We start from the raw sequence: 18699 nt of genomic DNA on the forward strand, positions 1-18699 counted from the left end.
GAAGAGCCTTCTCTGTGGCAGCCCCAGGCCTCTGGAATCAACTCCTCCCAGAGATTCAAACTGCCCCCACCCTCCTCACTTTCCGCAAGATGTTGAAGATCCTTTTATGTCACCAGGCATGGGGCGAGTAATCCCCCGCTTCTGACTTGTAGCATTTGAGTGTGGTGTGATTGTTTATCATTGATTGTTTTTAGTAATAATGGGTTTTAACTTATTCTTTTTAATATTAGATTTGTATTATATTGTATTGTTATTGTTGTTGTTGTTGTTGTGAGTCACCCTGAGTCTTCGGAGAGGGGCGGCATACAAATCTAATCTGTTGTTGTTGTTGTTGTTGTTGTTGTTGTTGTTGTTATGGTTATGGTTATGGTTATGGTTATGGTTATGGTTATGGTTATGGTTATGGTTATGGTTATGGTTATGGTTATGGTTATGGTTATTGTTAAACTGCAGAATGTCCAGACCTTTGCTGAGGGCAATATTCTGGAAACAGTTGGTAATCTGAGCCAAAATCTTTGAGGATGAGGATTTGCCTGAATCCTGGAGATGGGTCAACTTTCAAGAATGGTAGGGTAGCCTCTTTTACCACCTCCATCCCCTTTCATTCAGTCATCCAAAGGAGGAGTGAGACTTCCTTGAAATCAGGCCAAACAACCCACCCTGCCCATTTTCCATCAACTCCATAAATACGAATATGGAATTTATTTAACTTTTCGTTTGTTTTACAGAACGTGTTTTCCATTTGTCTCCAAATTATTCTCATTATTTTCTAAATGCACTTTGTTTTTAACATTTACATTCGAGAAAAGCCAGAAGCATCCACATGGGCTGTTTTGACAAAGCAAATGTAAGTTTATGAGTATCCCATTACTTCATGAGAAGGAATTTAACAAAACATGTTTATGAGTAAGAAATGTTGCACTAATTTGTCATACTCAGATGACATTTCAGAATGTTGTTATTATTATTATTTTTTTGGCTTTGTTTTTAAAAGAAGTCCTATTTTTGGTTTAAAAACACAGGCTTGAAACGGCATCACAAGGCAAAGTGCTGCCTAGAAAGAAATATCATTATCCAACATTAATTTATACTAATGTGTATGAACTCGGCTTTCTTTCTCTTTTCCTTCTTTCTTGATAGACTAATTGACCAATTAAACAAAATTTATAGCTCACCTTATCTCTCAGCTGCACCCAACTTCAAAAATTAATAAGACTGAAGACAAATCTATTCATTCTTCAGTGTTATCCCATAAGGGCGCCATTCTGTGACCTGGATTTAAAAAAGAGGCTTTGATGACAGGAGGCTGCCATTTTGATTTTCTTAGCTTCCTCTCCCCGTTGAGGAAACAGAACACTGGAAGAAACTCTCAGAAACAACAGATCATATATTTATAGAGGCACTATATTTGTCTGTTTCTGTTTCTTTTTTATATATATATTTGATCAATGGCCAAACAACCCTACCAACCACCGCCCTTAGGACAACGTAGAAGGCTATTTATATGAATTATATGTAGTTTTAATTTAGTTTACATTTTAGAATAGAATAGAATGGGATGAGATGGGATGGGATAGGATAGGACAGTATAGAATAGGACAGTATAGAATAATGGAACACATCTTTCAGCTGTGGCGAGGGGAGTGTTTGCCCAGGTTCACCTGGTGTACTAGTTGCGGCCCTATTTGGACCGGGAGTCACTGCTCACAGTCACTCATGCCCTCATCACCTCGAGGCTCGACTACTGTAATGCTCTCTACATGGGGCTACCTTTGAAAAGTGTTCGGAAACCTCAGATCGTGCAGAATGCAGCTGCGAGAGCAATCATGGGCTTCCCTAAGTATGCCCATGTTACACCAACACTCCGCAGTCTGCATTGGTTGCCGATCAGTTTCCGGTCACAATTCAAAGTGTTGGTTATGACCTATAAAGCCCTTCATGGCATCGGACCAGAATATCTCCGGGACCACCTTCTGCCACACGAATCCCAGTGACCAGTTAGGTCCCACAGAGTTGGCCTTCTCCGGGTCCTGTCAACTAAACAATGTCATTTGGTGGGACCCAGGGGAAGAGCCTTCTCTGTGGCGGCCCCGACCCTCTGGAACCAACTCCCCCCAGAGATCAGAATTGTCCCCACCCTCCTCGCCTTTCGTAAACTCCTTAAAACCCACCTCTGCCATCAGGCATGGGGGAATTGAGACACCTCCCCTGGGCCTATACAGTTTATGTATGGTATGTTTGTGTCAAATAAATAAATAAATAAATAAATAAATAAATAAATGAATGAATGAATGAATGAATGAATGAATGAATGAATGAATGAATGAATGAATGAATAGGAGTAGGAATAAAATGGAATGGAATAGAATGGAATGGAATGTATCAGAGCTTGCATTTGCGGAAGCTAGTCTGTTTGTGCCCAAGCAGCAAACCAGTCCAGTCCAGCCAGCCCACCAACCCAACCAGCCAGCCAGCCACAGACCATTAGAAATGGAGTTGAAGTCTTCAATGAAACACAGCAGCAGTAGGAAGTTGGGACCTCAGGAGAGGGCCTTCTCTGTGGTGGCTCCAGCCTTCTGGAACCAGCTGCCCCCCCAAAGTTCTTGTTGCTCCCACCCTGCTAGCTTTGCCGGCAGGCCTGGGGCCAAGCATAGTCTGACACCACTATGTTCTGGCCATTTAAGGATGGATGTATTTTAACGGGTTTGTATTGTTTTATATTGATTTTATATTGTTTTTATGTTGTACGACTGAAAGAAGTTGGGCTGCCTATAGGTACAAATAATAAATAAATTTCAAACAAGTGGCTATCCAGTCTTACCTTCCAGGCTCTTGTCCAGAAGACTCAGCCAAGAGGGTTGTGGTAGCTTCAGAATTATCTTTCTCATTGGAACGATGGTGAGAAGTTTCCTTCAATATTTAATTCAATGGAACCAATTAGGCACGTGAATAATTTAGCTTTTATACATGTTCATGTGAACTGACTCAAAAGTAACTGGCTCAGATAGATGGGGAGGGAAGTGGAGGGAAGACATGAGTCCCTCAAGGCTCAGCCTTCAATATTCAAGGGTGGCAGGAAGAAATTCATAATTACATAAGGAAGGAGGCAAATGTAAGATTTAATCCAGGAACTGACTTATAAATATATCTATAACTAGATATAACCGGTAGCAAAACACTGGTGACATCATGATGATGTCACAGAACCAGATGGGACAGTGCTGGTCTCTCTTGCTTTGAATTTGATTTTTTTATTTTTTCAAATTTATTTCCAATCTTTTTCTTTTCTTTTTTTTCAGTTTTTTTTTCTTCTGCACATGCACAGAAGCTGTGTTTCCAGTACTGTGCATGTGTTGCCATCTTATTTCTGGCTCTTTTGGGAGTTGGTGGGGTTTTTTGGGGTGTGTGTGTGTTGCACTGCGTATGCTAAGTGTGTGGGCACTCACGAGGCACATCCATATGACGCGGGAGGAAGCGAACTGGCAGCGAGGTAAGTCAGAACACAACCCCTGGACTAAAAATTCTATGATAGCTAATCTCAAAAGACTTTGTTTTGCAATTTTTTGAGACTTATTGTCCGGTGTAAAGAACCAGAACAATTTCGTGAATTGTTCAAAGGCACTTTCTATGTTGCTGATCATCTAAATAAGAAGAATCTCATCAGACTGGCGGAACTAGGAGATAAGACATCACTATGTCTTCTCTAGTCTAGAGAAATGAAGGACCAGGAGGGATGAGATAGGAGTGTTCTAGGAATATAAATTAGTGAAATATGAAGATCTAAAAATCGAGCTGCAACGACTCTGGCATAAGCCAGTGAAAGTGGTCCCAGTGGTGCTTGGCACGCTGGGCGCAGTGGCAAAGGATCTCAGCGGACATTTGAAAACCATCGGAATTGACAAAATCTCCGTCTGTCAATTGCAAAAGGCCGCTTTACTGGGATCGGCAAATATAATTCGCCGCTACATCACGCAGTCCTAGGTGCTTGGGAAGGGCCCGACTGGTGATGAAATACGAAATCCAGCATAGTGATCTCATTTGCTGTGTTGTATTGACATAATAATAATAATAATAATAATAATAATAATAATAATAATAACAACAACAACAACAACAACAACAACAATAGCAACAAATAATAATAATAATAATAATAATAATAATAATAATAATAATAATAATAATAATAATAATAATAATAATAAACCCAGAAAAACAGAACATCCAAGAACCATTTCGGATTCTTAAAATCTAGACATTTTAGTATCTCTTTGATCCTAGTAGCAGATTCTTGGGTGATAAATGTAGTCCTTGATAAATGCAGTTCATTGACCATCCAAAATTGGTCGTCACCCAAGTCAACAAAGACATGCTAAATGTTGAGGTTCTTGGACATCTGGAGACAAATGAGTTACAAAATTCATGACTTTTGGCCGACCAACCAAAATAGACCCATTGTAAATATACAAAAGATATACATATCTCGCTATGATGAAGGCGCACATTTGCGACGAATCCCCACTGCAGCAGCAGTGAGTGTTCTGGGATTTGAAGGGTTGCCACAAAGAAGAGAAGGCTCAATTTATTTTCCAAAGCCCCAGAATGCAAGACAAGAAACAATGGTTAGAAAGTGATCAAAAGGAGAAGCAAACTGGAATTCAGGAGAAACAGTGAGGACAATGAAGCAGTGGAACAGAAGTTGCCTCCAGAAATTATGGGCGCTTCATCACTGGAGGTTTTTAAGAAGAGGCTGGACAGCCACTTGTCTAAAATGCTATGGGGCCATGATGGTGAACCTATGCCGTGTGTGCTAGAAGTGGCACTCAGCCCTCTCTGTGGGCATGCACACCAGCACCAGTTGCTCTACTGGTTTCCAGCACATGATGGTCTTTGCGGATGCTAGAAAATGGTCCAAAAACCGGTGCCAAAGCATCGTGTTGTCTGGCCCTTTTTCAGGCTGTTTGTGGCCCAAACAAACCACCCTAAAAACAGTCAAAAATGGGCACACACTGGTCAGCTGGTCTTTGAGTTTCTATGGTGTGTGCACATGTACATGTATTTTGGTTTGGGCACCCAGTGCTGAAAAGTTTTGCCATCCATGCTATAGTGTATCCAGATTGGGAATGGGAGTAGACAAGAAGACAAGAAAAACAAAATGCACAGGTACAGTATATGTGGTACCTTGCTCAACAGTAGTAACTGTGAGAGGGATCTTGGAGTCTTAGTGGACAACCATTTAAATAGGAGCCAGCCGTGTGCAGCAGCTGCCAAAAAAGCCAACACAGTTCTAGGCTGCATTAACAGAGGGATAGAATCAAGATCACGTGAAGGGTGTTAAGACTACTTTATAAGGCCACAGTTGGAATCCTGCATTCAGTTTTGGTCACCACGATGCAAAAAGGATGCTGAGACTCTGGAAAAATTGCAGAGAAGAGCAACAAAGATTATTAAGGGACTGGAGACTAAAACATATGAAGAATGGTTGCAGGAACTGGGCATGGCTAGTTTAATGAGAAGAAGGACCAGGGGAGACATTATAGCAATCTTCCAGTATCTCAGGGGTTGCCACAAAGAAGAAGGAGTCAAGCTATTCTCCAAAGCACCTGAGGGTAGAACAAGAAGCAATAGGTGGAAACTAAACAAGGAGAGAATTAACTCAGAACTAAGGAGAAATTTCCTAGCAGAAAAAAGTAACCAGTAGAACAGCTTGCCTCCAGAAGTTGTGAATGCTCCAACACATGAAGTTTTTAAGAAGAAGTTGGAGAACCATCTGTCTGAAGTAGTGTAGGGTTTCCTGCCTAAGCAGAGGGTTGAACTAGAAGACCTCCAAGTCCCTTCCAACTCTGTTTGGTGTAAAAGACCTTGGAATACTCATATCAAATGACCTAAATGCCAAAGCCTACTGCAACAACATCACTAAAAAGGCTTCAAGAATTGTTAATTTAATCCTATGTAGTTTCTGCTCCGGTAATCTCACACTATTAATCAGAGCATACAAAACTTTCGCCAGACCAATCCTCGAATACAGCTCATCTGTCGGGAACCTACACCGCATTTCAGACATAAATAGTCTAGAAAATGTCCAGAGATACTTTACCAGAAGAGCCCTCTACTCCTCCACTCGCAACAGAACACCCTACGCAACTAGACTTTATTTGTCTTTATTATAATCTGCATCATTTTCCCTTGTGCAATAATTTTTTTCCCTCTAGTGGTTTCAGATGGGCAGAATTTCTTGGGTTTCTGTTGCACACAGAGGTTGCAGGTCACCAGATTATACAGCTTGTCCAGAGCACTGGTTGCAGTTCATGGTTGGGAAGCATGTTTTATGTGTCCTGTTTGAAAGCGAAGACGTGGCCACAGATCTAAATTATGGTTCCGCAGCACGCGCATAACTCTGTGTCATGTTCTTTAGTCAAACACAAAGACATGGATATAAATTGTGGAAAATCCCAGACGGTCAGCTTGGATCATCTACGGCAGCAAGAAAGAAGCCGTGAGCCCCTTAAAATGGAGCAGATTTATTGTGGCAGAGTTTTCCGATGCCATAAATCTTCGGCTCTTTAGTGTGCCACAAAGACTGTCGGTTTTTTGTGAGTTTTTTAGTGTAAACTGGATAATGGATGGAAAAAAACACAGAAAATAATAGTTAGAATTAAGGCAAGGAGCCAAGATAAGTGCAGACTTAAATGAGCCGGGGTAGCGCTGTCACGCTGAATATTGCCAGCCCCAGAGACATTTAGTAATTAAAGAGTTAACTTTATGTGCTTTACTAAGATCCTCCTATTATGATGTAATATCCTGCCGCATCTAACATTACTTCCTTCTTCTTCATCCTAAAACTCCATCTTCTTCCTTTTACCTCTATCATGTGAAGACATATTTGTTGTGTTGTCCCTCGAGACATGTTTTATTTTTCTACTTTTAGAATAAAAGAAATCTTGTTTTGAACAAATGACTAAAAGGCTTCCATCCATCGCCTCCGTGGTGATTAAGGTTCTAACGGACTTTAATTACTTTCAAACCGCGACAAGCGCAGCAGGTAGAGTGCTGTCCTGCAGGCCACTGAAGCTGGCTGTAGATCTGTAGGTCAGCGGTTCAAATCTCATCATCGGCTCTAGGTTGACTCAGCCTTCCATCCTTCCAAGGTGGGTAAAATGTGGACCCGGATTGTGGGGGCAATAGGCTGGCTCTGTTCAAAAGTGCTATTGCTAATATGTTGTAAGCCACCCTGAGTCTAAGGAGAAGGGCGGCATAAAAATGGAATAAATAAATAAAATAAATAATGCAGAAAGTGGTTTCTCTATCTGTAATGGTCAACAAATCCTTGGAGGTTGGCAGTACCATGCCCACACCACATTGGCAGCCAGTGATAAAATTGTCCCTTGCCATTGCTGTTCCTCTTGAGCATGTAGAGAATTTTTTTCCCTCTAGTGTCTTACATCTAGGCAAGAAAAACCAAAAGTAGATGTTGTGGTGGGCTTGCAGCCAGGCCCTCTGGCCACAGACTTTAAGCCTGCTGAACCAGGGCCATCTGGGCACAGCTGACCTGTGTGGCTGCTTCAGGAGTCAGAGAGCGAGCCAGAGGAGGAGGGAGAGTCTGGGTGTGAGGAGCCTACAGAGGCTATACATCCCCCAACTGGGGATTTGCCAGGGTCTGAGGGGGAGGAGATCAGGGAGCCGATCCTGAATGCTCGGGTGAGAAGGATGAGGGGCCGGGAGGAGCAGTTGAGAAGGATCAGAAAAAGTAAGTGAGCACAGCTGTGAATAGTCAGCACACCCCGAGAGTATTTAAGGGGAGGAGTTTAGAAGGTGCTCTATGCAAGAAGTCAACATTTGTGCCTCTGGAAGAGAAAAGGCTGGAAAGAGTGTTTTTCCTGACAAACCTGGATTCAGTGCTGGACATTTATAGGGTTAATCTTGTGAGTAGACTTGTGCCTGGGAAGTGGCCTAGTGCCCGGATTTTGGCAAAGGAAGAGACATTGCTTTAATTTGCGTTTGTGAAGTAACAAACGTCTAGTAAAAAGGACTCTTGTTTTATTTTGAAACCTGTGTGTGTGTTTGAACTTTCATTTGGGGCTAATTACTGGCCGGTGCCATGCAAGACAGAATAGTATACATATACACTGGGTGAAACCAGACTTCATAGCAGTAACTGTGAGAGGGATCATGCAGTTTTAGAGGGCAGCCAATTAAATATAAGCTTACGGTATGTGATGGCAGCCAAAAAAAAGCTAATGCAATCATAATGCAATCATCTATGTTTCTAACAGAGGGATTCAATCAAGATCAAGTGAGGTGCTAATACCACTCTATAAAGCCTTAGTAAGACCACGCCTAGAATCCTGCATCTAGTTTTGGTCACTACAATATAAAAAAGATGTTGAGACTCTAGAAAAAAGTTCAGAGGAGAGCAACCAAGATCATTAGGGGACTGGAGGCTAAAACATATGAAGAACGGTTGCAGGAACTGGGCATAGATAGTCTAGTGAAGAGAAGGACCAGGGGAGACAGGATAGCATCTTCCACTATTTGAGGGGCTGCCACAAAGAGGCATTGCTAATTTCCAAAGCACCTGAAGTCCAGACAAAGAATAATGGATGGAAACTGATCAAGGAGAGATTCAACCTGAAAATAAGGATAAGTTTTCTAACAGCGAGAACAATCAACCGATGGAACAGAAGCAGGGGTAGGCAGCAGGTAGGACTGGGTGGAACACAGTTCCACCGGTGGAAATGAAGCTTTGTGCCCAGCTCCAGCTGACTATCCCCCCTCCCATCTTCCTCCTCCTCCTCGGAAAGCGGCAGGGAGACCAGCACCAGCAGGAGTTGCAGGGGGCCCATTTCTTCCCCCTCTTTTCTCAACAGCTGATTGGCACCCATTCGCCTAACTATTCAGCCTGAGGCGGGGGGGGGGCGACCCAGGAAGGAGAGCACGGGAAACGCGAAGCAAATTGTCACCCCAGAGAGCAACACTGGTGAGGTTGTAAGTCAAGGACTTAACAGTTCACTTGCACGATGATGATCATTCAAGCCACTCCCCCAGGTCACATGGCCGGCAAGCCACTCCTACCCAGTCACATGACCATCAAGCCACACCCACAAAATAAACCACCCCGACAGTGTGGCAGTAAAAATTTTGGCTGCTCATTACTGAACAGAAGTCGCCTTCAGAAGTTGTGGGAGCTTCATCACTAAAAGCATTCAAGAAGGGACTGGGCTGTCAGAAATGGGGCAGGGTCTCCTGCTTGGTTGGGGGGCTGAATTAGATGACCTACAAGGAGACTTTCAAGGAGAGATTGGATTGCCATCTGTCAGAATTGGTGTAAGGTCTCCTGCTTGGAGTGGGGGGTGAGGGGTTGGACTAGATGACCTACAAGGTCCCTCCCAACTCTGTTAATCTGCATCTCTATCTGCACGCCCATTGCTCCCTTAGGGAGATTCAATAGGAAAAGCAGGTAAACTTTAGTTCATTACCTGGATGTGGCCTTTTGAGTCCCTGTGCCTGGAGTGAGGAAATGGCAATTAGGCCTGGAACTTGCCCACGTTGTATTTGCTTCTGATAAGGTGAGCAGTTGAATCAATAGCCATCCAGCTGATTTAAGCATATCAACTTGTGTCTTCGCAAGGCTTATTATCATTAGGGGCATCATTGCAGGGCCATTGCCATTGGTTGAGAAAACACTTGGGATATTTCCTGTGAAGGTCAGAAAACATCTGTGGCGAACAAGGGTGGTGGAAATTCCTCATCGCTGAATAAGCGCCTGCTCCTCCTTCCTGCTCCTCTTCTTTCTTCTTCTTCTTCTTCTTCTTCTTCTTCTTCTTCTTCTTCTTCTTCTTCTTCTTCTTCCTCTTCCCCTTCCCCTTCCCCTTCTTCTTCTTCTTCTTCTTCTTCTTCCCCTTTCTTTCTTTCTCTCTTTCTTTTTCTTTCTTCCTTCCTTCCTTCTTTCCTACTTCCCTGTCTCCTCTTCTACTCTCTTCCTCTCTTTCCCCCCTCACTCTTTCTTTCTTTCTTTCTTTCTCTCTTCTTCCTCCTCTTCTCCCCCCCCTCTTCCTCCTCCTTCATTTAGCCATGGTGAAAATGGAAGAAAATTCAACTTTTCCACTCGATGAGAGAAAAAAAATGTGCATTCTGCTCACCCAAAGCTTGCTTTAATGTTGATTTATGCACTGCACTGCGTTCGTGCCTGCCACAGACTAAGTTCTACCAATCAAAACGGCTTCATTTGTTTTCACACTGAACCAAGTCTGGGGAGAGGGAAAAAATCAGCATTTTGGTTGAAGGTGTTGGCTGGCAAAGGCTGGAGGAAAAGGCAGAGTTTGATCTATTCGAGCAGAAACAAATGCTACAGAGAAGTACATCTGCCAGGTGAAGTCCTATTCGGAATATAGACATAGGCAGGACTCCTGGACCCGTTGGAGGGCTGCAGACAAAGAGGAAAGGCTGAGAGGATGCCCACAAAGCTTGCCATATTATTGCACTGGTGGACCAGTGGAGGGGTCGCAGCATGGTGGCCAAGAATGTCAATGATCCCAGGCTGGAAAATGTTTCTCTTGTGATTCCCCCAGGACCAAAGTGAGCAGGATTACACATCTTTTCTTCTTCCTCTTCCTCCTCCTTCTCCTCCTCCTCCTCCTTCCTCTTCTTCTTCCTCCTCCTCCTTCTTCCTCTTCCTCCTCCCTGTCCTCCTCCTCCCCCTCCCTTCTTCCTTCTCTTTCTTCTTCTTTTCCTCCTCTTCCTCCTCCTTCTCCTCCTTCCTCCTTCCTCCTTCCTCCTTCCTCCTTCCTTCTTCCTTCCTCCTTCTCTTCTTCTTTCTTCTCTTCCTTTTCCTCCTCCTTCTTCTTCCTTCTCCATCCTCTTCTAATTTGATTTGATTTGGTTACATTTATATGCCACCCATCTTCTTCACGTTTCTGCAACACTCCGTGGGCTGCATTGGCTACCGATCAGTTTCCGGTCACAATTCAAAGTGTTGGTTATGACCTTTAAAGCCCTGCATGGCATTGGACCAGAATACCTCTGGAACTACCTGTTACTGCACGAATGCCAGCGACCAATAAGGTCCCACAGAGTTGGCCTTCTCCAGGTCCCGTCGACCAAACAATGTCGTTTGGCGGGCCCCAGGAAAAGAGCCTTCTCTGTGGCAGCCCCGGCCCTCTAGAATCAACTCCCCCCGGAGATTAGAACTGCCCCCATACTTCTTGTCTTTCGTAAATTACTCAAGACCCATCTATACCACCAGGCATGGGGGAGTTGAGACACCTTTCCCCCAGGCTTTTTTATATTTATGTTTGGGTATGAATATGTTGTTTGCTTTTTTAAATATGATAGGGTTTTATGTGCTTTTTAATATTAGATTTGTTTTCGCTGGAATATTGTTTTTATTATTGTTGTGAGCCGCCCCGAGTCTTCGGAGACGGGCGGCATACAAATCTAATAAATTGAATTGAATTGAATTGAATTGAAGACTCAGGGTGGCTAACAACAATAAAATGCAATACAAAAAGTTAAACTCTGTAATAAAAACATTCATCTCACAATCATACAATGGTCAAGCAAGATGTCGATGCTTCCCAGGCCTGCCAACAGAGCTGTGTTTTTAGGGGCTTTCGGAAGGCCAGGAGAGTGAGAGTAGTACGTATCTCCAGGGGAAGCTGGTTCCAGAGTGCCAGAGCCACCACAGAGAAGGCCCTCCCCTGTGGTCCTGCCAGTAGGCATTTTTTGGCTGATGGGACCTGGAGGAGGCCGACTCTGTGGGATCTGATCGGTCACTGGGATGCATGAGGCAGATGGTCCTGTAAGTAATCTGGTCCTAAGCCATGTCCTAAGTCACTTTGAATTGCGCTCGGAGATGAACCAGAAGCCAGAGCAGCTCAAGGAGTGTTGGAGTAACATGGATGTATCTAGGTACACTCACGACTGCCTTCTGGACTAATCCGGACTAATTCTCGGTGATATGGCTCTGACTTACTGTCTTTCCAATTATGGAGGTGAACACACTCAAAATCTTTGAGTGTGATGCTGCCCACACAAATTGTCACTGTTGTGTACTCACGCACACTCCCGTGTCTGTTGCAAGTATGTGCATTGCAGCTCTTGCCTATATTTCACACAGCGAAGAGCCGCAAAACTTTTTACTACCACACTGTGGGCGTGGCTTATTTTGTGGGTGTGGCTTGCCAGCCATGTGACCAGGTGGGAGAGGCTTGATGATCATGTGACCGGGGGGTGACTTAAGGTGGCCAACTTAACGTCACTCATGTCAAGGGTTAGGGTTAGAGTGCCTGGCCTCTCCTCACCTCAGAGAAATACAATTTCCTTATCTATTTACAATTAATGAATATCCAAAATATTTAATTCTATGTATATATGTCATATGTGTACATACATATTACACACAGGCACAGAAAAATATACATTATCTAGGATATAAACTGTATGTGTATGTATTTATTTATTTATTTATTTATTTATTCATTTGTCCAATACACAATACATATGGAAGAGAATAGACATGAAGTAATATATATAAAGATAATATGTAAAAATAGAGAAGATATATGAAAGGAAGAAAATATATATGATATATGAGATAAGGGAAAGACAATTGGACAGGGGACGAAGGGCACACTAGTGCACTTATGTACGCCCCTTACTGACCTGGAGAGGTCAATCGTGGATAGTCTAAGGGAGAAATGTTGGGGGTTAGGGGTTGACACTATTGAGTCCAGTAATGAGAGCTGTGCATGTACACACATGCACAGCTCTTTTCAAGTTATACACATTCAACCAGTGAAGGGCTACCAAAATTTTTACTACCACACTGTGGGCATGGTTTGTGCAGGATGCCCTGCATTTGCTTTCAACATCTTTCAGTGCAAATTGGGTGCTCTGGAGTGGAGCTCCATTTTCGCTACTGCGTTCCCTTCCGTCCAGGCAGTAAACCACTTCTGCATTCAACCTCATTTACTGCTCAGAAGGGGGAAAAAAGAAAAAAAATTGCAAAATTTTTCTACCGGTTCTGCGTACCTGACCGTACCCATAGGAGCCCATCACTAGTATCACACACATTTCACCTTAGTCGCCAGGCATGGGGAAACTGAGATACCCTGAGCACATATAGTTCTATGAATGGATTGTATTTAAATGTTTTGTTTCTTTTTAAATATTGGATTTGTGTATTGCTGTGATTGTTGTGAGCCACTCCGAGTCTCTGCAGAGGGGCGGCATACAAATCAAATTATTATTATTATTATTATTATTATTATTATTATTATTATTATTATTATTATTTGTTGTTGTGGTGGTGGTTAGTTCTGGCCCAGCTCCTGCCCCAAGGACTGTGGATGTGGGGGAGACATCCACATGACGCAGGCCTGTTTTGCTCCCAGTGGAATCTGCTGATGAAGGCTCCTCTGACCAAGAAGACATGAGTGACAGGGAGGAGGAGACAGCTCAGAAGGAGATCAATTATCTAGCTCCTCCTTGGATTCATTACAAGAGTTAATGATACAGCCACGCATGAGGAGAGCGATGCATAGGCAGCAACAACTGAGAGATTATTATCAAAGATAATGAGGCCACCTGTGGTTGGGTGGGGCTGTGATAATTAGTGAGGCTGCTATAAATAGCAGCCTGTGGGTTTGGCCATTGTGGAGGATTATCTGATTGTTTGTTTCGTGCCTGCTTTGCTGCGTTTGACCTTTTGTGTGCTGATTTTTCCCCGCTTAGAAACTAAACCAGAGCAAAGTGTGTTTCACTTTGTGAAAGAAGAAGGACTGTGAATTGCTTCACAGCTGCAAGCTAAGTATCACAGAACTGATAAGGGACTTGTACAAATTACCAGTTTGTTTGGAGACGAGTGCTCTTTGCTATACCAAAAAGAGGGCTCCGTTTATTTGAATTTTCGGTATAAAGAACATTGCTTTGAATTTTCAAACGTTTGTGTGTGTCAGAAAATTGTATCTGTGAATTTTCGGGAGGATTCTACCAGAGAGCTCGACAGAACAGTTATTATTATTATTATTATTATTATTATTATTATTATTATTATTATATTTCAAAATTCCCCATTACCTCCTAGCTATAGACAGGCTTAAGTAACAGGGGCTTTCCTCTCAATCTGTCATTTCCTAAATGAATCTGCAGCCTCAAGAATGCTTTCATTACAAAGTGCTGCTCGTCTTTATTGCTTCATTTCTGTTCACAGGCTTTGCATTGAGCAGAGCTGCCTCCCATTCTGGTTTCTGTGGGGAGGAAGTGAGAAAGACTAATGTGCAGAGCTAAAACGTCTGTAGGAATTCTCAATCATCCAGGTTGTCTCAAAGGGGCTTTTTTTTCAAGAGGCAATGGGACTTTCTCTTTTTTTTTCTTTGAAGATGTTTTGCTTCTCACCCAAGAAGCTTTTTCAGCTCTGACTGGATGGTAAGAAAAAAAAGAAAAGACAGTGAAACAATGTGAAATGAAAGATGAAAATGTGGAACTTTGTAAATATATGATTTAACGTATACTACATAGAATGGAATGGAATAGAATAGAATAGAATAATGGAATGTAGAATAGAATAGAATAGCATAGAATAGAATTCTTTATTGGCCAAGTGTGATTGGACACACAAGGAATTTATCTTGGTGCAGATGCTCTCAGTGTACATAAAGGAAAAGATACATTTGTCAAGAATCATGTGGTACAACACTTAATGATTGTCATAGGGGTCAAATAAGCAATCAATATTAATAAAAATCTTAGGATACAAGCAACAAGTTACAGCAATACAGTCCTAAGTGGGAGGAAAAGGATGAAAGGAATGATGGGGAAAAAACTAGTAGAAATAGAATTGCAGACTTAGTAAAAAGTTTGACAGTGTTGAATGAATTATTTGTTTAGCAGAGTGATGGCATTTGGGGAAAAAACTGTTCTTGTGTCTAGTTGTCTTGGTGTGCAGTGCTCTGTAGTGACGTTTTGAGGGTAGGAGTCGAAACAGTTTGTGTCCAGGATGTAAGGGGTCAGTCAATATTTTCCTGGCCCTCTTTTTGACTCGTGCAGTATACAGGTCCTCAATGGAAGGCAGGTTGGCAGCAATTGATTTACCTGCAGTTCTGATTCTCCTCTGAAGTCTGTGTCGGTCTTGTTGGGTTGCAGAACCCAACTAGACAGTTATAGAGGTGCAGATGACAGACTCAATTATTCCTCTGTAGAAGTAGAAAAATGAAAAAAAAAACGGGGGCAGATTTGTGTTAAAATATTGTGATGCTTTAAAAATGAAAAATAATTTTTAAAAAGAAGAGTTTAGACCCACGAGGTTTGAAGGAGCTTGTTAAAGCAACCTCGGAGGTCCTCTGCATGATTTGTGAAGCTTCAGAAAGGAGGATGAATGGGTTCAGACGGTGGTGGGTTGGTCAGCCTGAGGTCAATCCTGGGCAAAATTTTGCAACAAATAAGCAAGCAGTCGCTTTATGAGTGTTCAGAGGGAAATGCCAGGCCTGGCCAGAGCCAACAAAGGTTCATTAATAACAAACCATACAACCCACCCACCCTGTCAAGCAAACAAACCAAATCAAGAACTCCCATCTCCTTTGATGGTAGTCTATTTGGTGAGCCATGGGAATGCAGTGAATAACACGGACCTTGATTTCAACAAATGATTCAACAAACTATTCCATGGATTGCAGTTGAGAAAGAAGAGAAAATGGGAGCGGGGCCTTTACATGAATCCTGAGCTGCTTGTGTTGCCCAACTGCAAACCAGAGAGAAATGCTGAGCTAACAAATTTATAAATCACTTAGGTGAGGTATTAGAAAATATGATTATCAATTTTGCAGAGGATGCAAAATACAGTCTAAAGGTTTGTGTCGGTCTTCCTTGTCCAAAGCAGTTCCTTCATCCTTGCTTGGTTGAGGTTTTGCCGCCATCTCTAAATTGGGTCTTCCCCTTTGAAAGGCTTTCTCTGCTCCCTCTGGGCATGTGCCCCAGGGATTTCTGCCAAAACTAATCCTAAATTCTGATACAGAGAGGGGGGGGGCAGAGAAAGACAGAGAGCGGCAGAGACAGAGAGAGACAGGCAGAGAGGCAGAGAGAGACAAAAAAACAGAGAGAGAGAAGGGCACACACAGAGAGAGAAAGGGAAACAGAGACAGAGAGAGAGAGAGAAAGGGACAGAGGGACAGAGACAGAGAGAGACAGAGAGAGAAACAGAGAGACAGAGGGGCAGAGAGAGAGAGACACAGACACAGAAAGAGTGTGTGTCAGGGGGAACAGAGAGAGAGACAGACAGACAGACAGAAACAGGCAGAGATACAGAGACAGAGAGAAAGGGACAGTGAGAGAAAGAGACACACACAGAGAGAGACAGAGGGACAGGCAGAGAGACAGAGGAACAGAGAGAGAGGAACAGAGAAAGGGACAGAGAAAGAGAGAGAGGGACAGACAGAGACAGAGACAGACAGACAGAGAAAGGGAGAGAGAAAAAGGGGGGGGGAGAGGGAGAGATACAGATAGAGACACAGAGAGGGGGAGAGACAGACGGAGACAAACACACAGAAAGAGAGAGAGACAGAGAGAGAGAAAGGGAAACAGAGAGAGAGAAAGGGAGAGAGGGACAGAGACAGAGAGAGACAAAGACAGAAACAGGGAGGCAGAGGGACACAGAGAGATACAGAGAGAGCGAGAGCGACACAGCAAGAAAGAGTGTGTCAGGGGGGACAGAGAGAGATAGACAGAGAGACAGGCAGAGAGACAGAGACAGGCAGAGAGACAGAGAGAGAGAAAGGGAGAGAAAGAGGGACAGAGAGATACAGATAGATAGATAGATGGAAGGCTGAGTCAACCGTGAGCCTGGTGAGATTCGATCTACCAAACTGCTGGCAGCCGGTGATCAGCAGAAGTAGCTTGCAGTACTGCACTCTAACCATTGCGCCACCGAGGCTCTATATAAGATCAAGGGAGGTACTAATACCACTCTATAAAGCCTTACTGCATCCAGTTTTTATCACCACACCACAAAAAAGACATTGAAACTCTGGAGAAAATGCAGAAGAGAGCAACCAAGATGATAAGGGGACTGGAGACTATAACATATGAAGAGTGGTTGCAGGAATTGGGCATGGCAAGTCTACCAAAAAGAAGGACCAGGGGTGACATGAGAGCAGTCTTCCAATACTTGAGAAACTGCAACAGAGAGGAGGCGGTCAGGCTGTTTTCCAAAGCACCAGAAGGCCAGACTAGGAATAGTGGATGGAAGCTGACCAAAGAGAGATTCAACCTGGAAATAAGGTGGAACTTTCTGATGGAGAGAGCGATCAACCATTGGAACAGAAGTTGCCTGCGGAGGTTGTGAGCTCCAACTTTTGAGACTTTCAAAGGGAGATTGGACGGCCATTTGTCTAAAATGGTGTAGGTCCCTTCCAACTCTAGTAATCTATAATAATAATAATAATAATAATAATAATAATAATAATAATAATAACAACAACAACAACAACAACAACAACAACAACAAGAACAAGAACAACAACAACAACAACAACAACAACAGCAGCAATAACAGAGTTGGAAGGGACCTTGGAGGTCTTCTAGTCCAACCCCCTGCTTAGGCAGTAAACCCTACACTACTTCAGACAGATGGTTATCCAACATCTGCTTAAAAACTTCCGAGTCTTCGGAGAGGGGCGGCATACAAATCTAAATAATAATAATAATAATAATAATAATAATAATAATAATAATAATAATTCACAACTTCTGGAGGCAAGCTGTTCCACTGATCAATCGTTCTGACTGTCAGGAAATTTCTCCTTAGTTCTAAGTTGCTTCTCTCCTTATTTAATTTCCACCCATTGCTTCTTGTTCTACCCTCAGGTGCTAATCTAATCTAATTTATCTAAATGCAGGTGACTTTTTTCACATTATTATTATTATTATTATTATTATTATTATTATTATTATTATTATTTTCATATTGCATTTACTTATTTATATTCATTCATTCATTCATATGTATTATTTACTGTTGTAAACTGCCCTGAGTCCTGTTGGGATTGGGCGGCATAGAAGTCAAATTAATTAAATTAAATTAAATTTATTAGAGTTAGAAGGGAATCTTTATTTATTATTAGAGTTGGAAGGGACCTTGTAGGTCATCTAGTCCACCCCCCTGCATTTATTCAAGCCCATCAGTGCATGAGTTTAAAATGCGACCTCAATTTTCAACTTGGTGTTGTGTACCCTGCCTGACAATCGAGGAGAAATGTTATAGAAAAGGAAGCCTCTTTCCACAGGTACAACAGTCCAATTCCTTGACTTGTTTCCAAGAGAGAGACCTCGTGGACGGGCCCCACTAACTGGGGAAGGGCACCCAACTTCTTCCTCTCTTTCATATGCACAGCTGACTCCTTCCCATATGCAAGTCGCTTCTTCAAACATTCACACCCACACACCAGAAACCCTCTTCCCTCCTTACCCTTCTCCTTGCAAATTAACACTTATTCATTTCAATTTTGAAAGAAAAGTCTATTAATAAGCACAGGGGAGGGTTTTCGGCTTGCCTCGCCTTGCCCCACAATCTGCTGCAATTAGACACTGGGAAATAATTTCAGTCACTGAGGTTTGCTAAGGAATCAAAGTGCAAGGGGAAGTTTCTAACACTGCAGAAAGAGAACGAATCACCCAGATTCACTCCACACCTGGAATACGGCATTCAAT

Source organism: Erythrolamprus reginae, chromosome 10 (genome assembly GCF_031021105.1).
Source record: "Erythrolamprus reginae isolate rEryReg1 chromosome 10, rEryReg1.hap1, whole genome shotgun sequence".
Taxonomy (NCBI): Eukaryota; Metazoa; Chordata; class Lepidosauria; order Squamata; family Dipsadidae; genus Erythrolamprus; species Erythrolamprus reginae.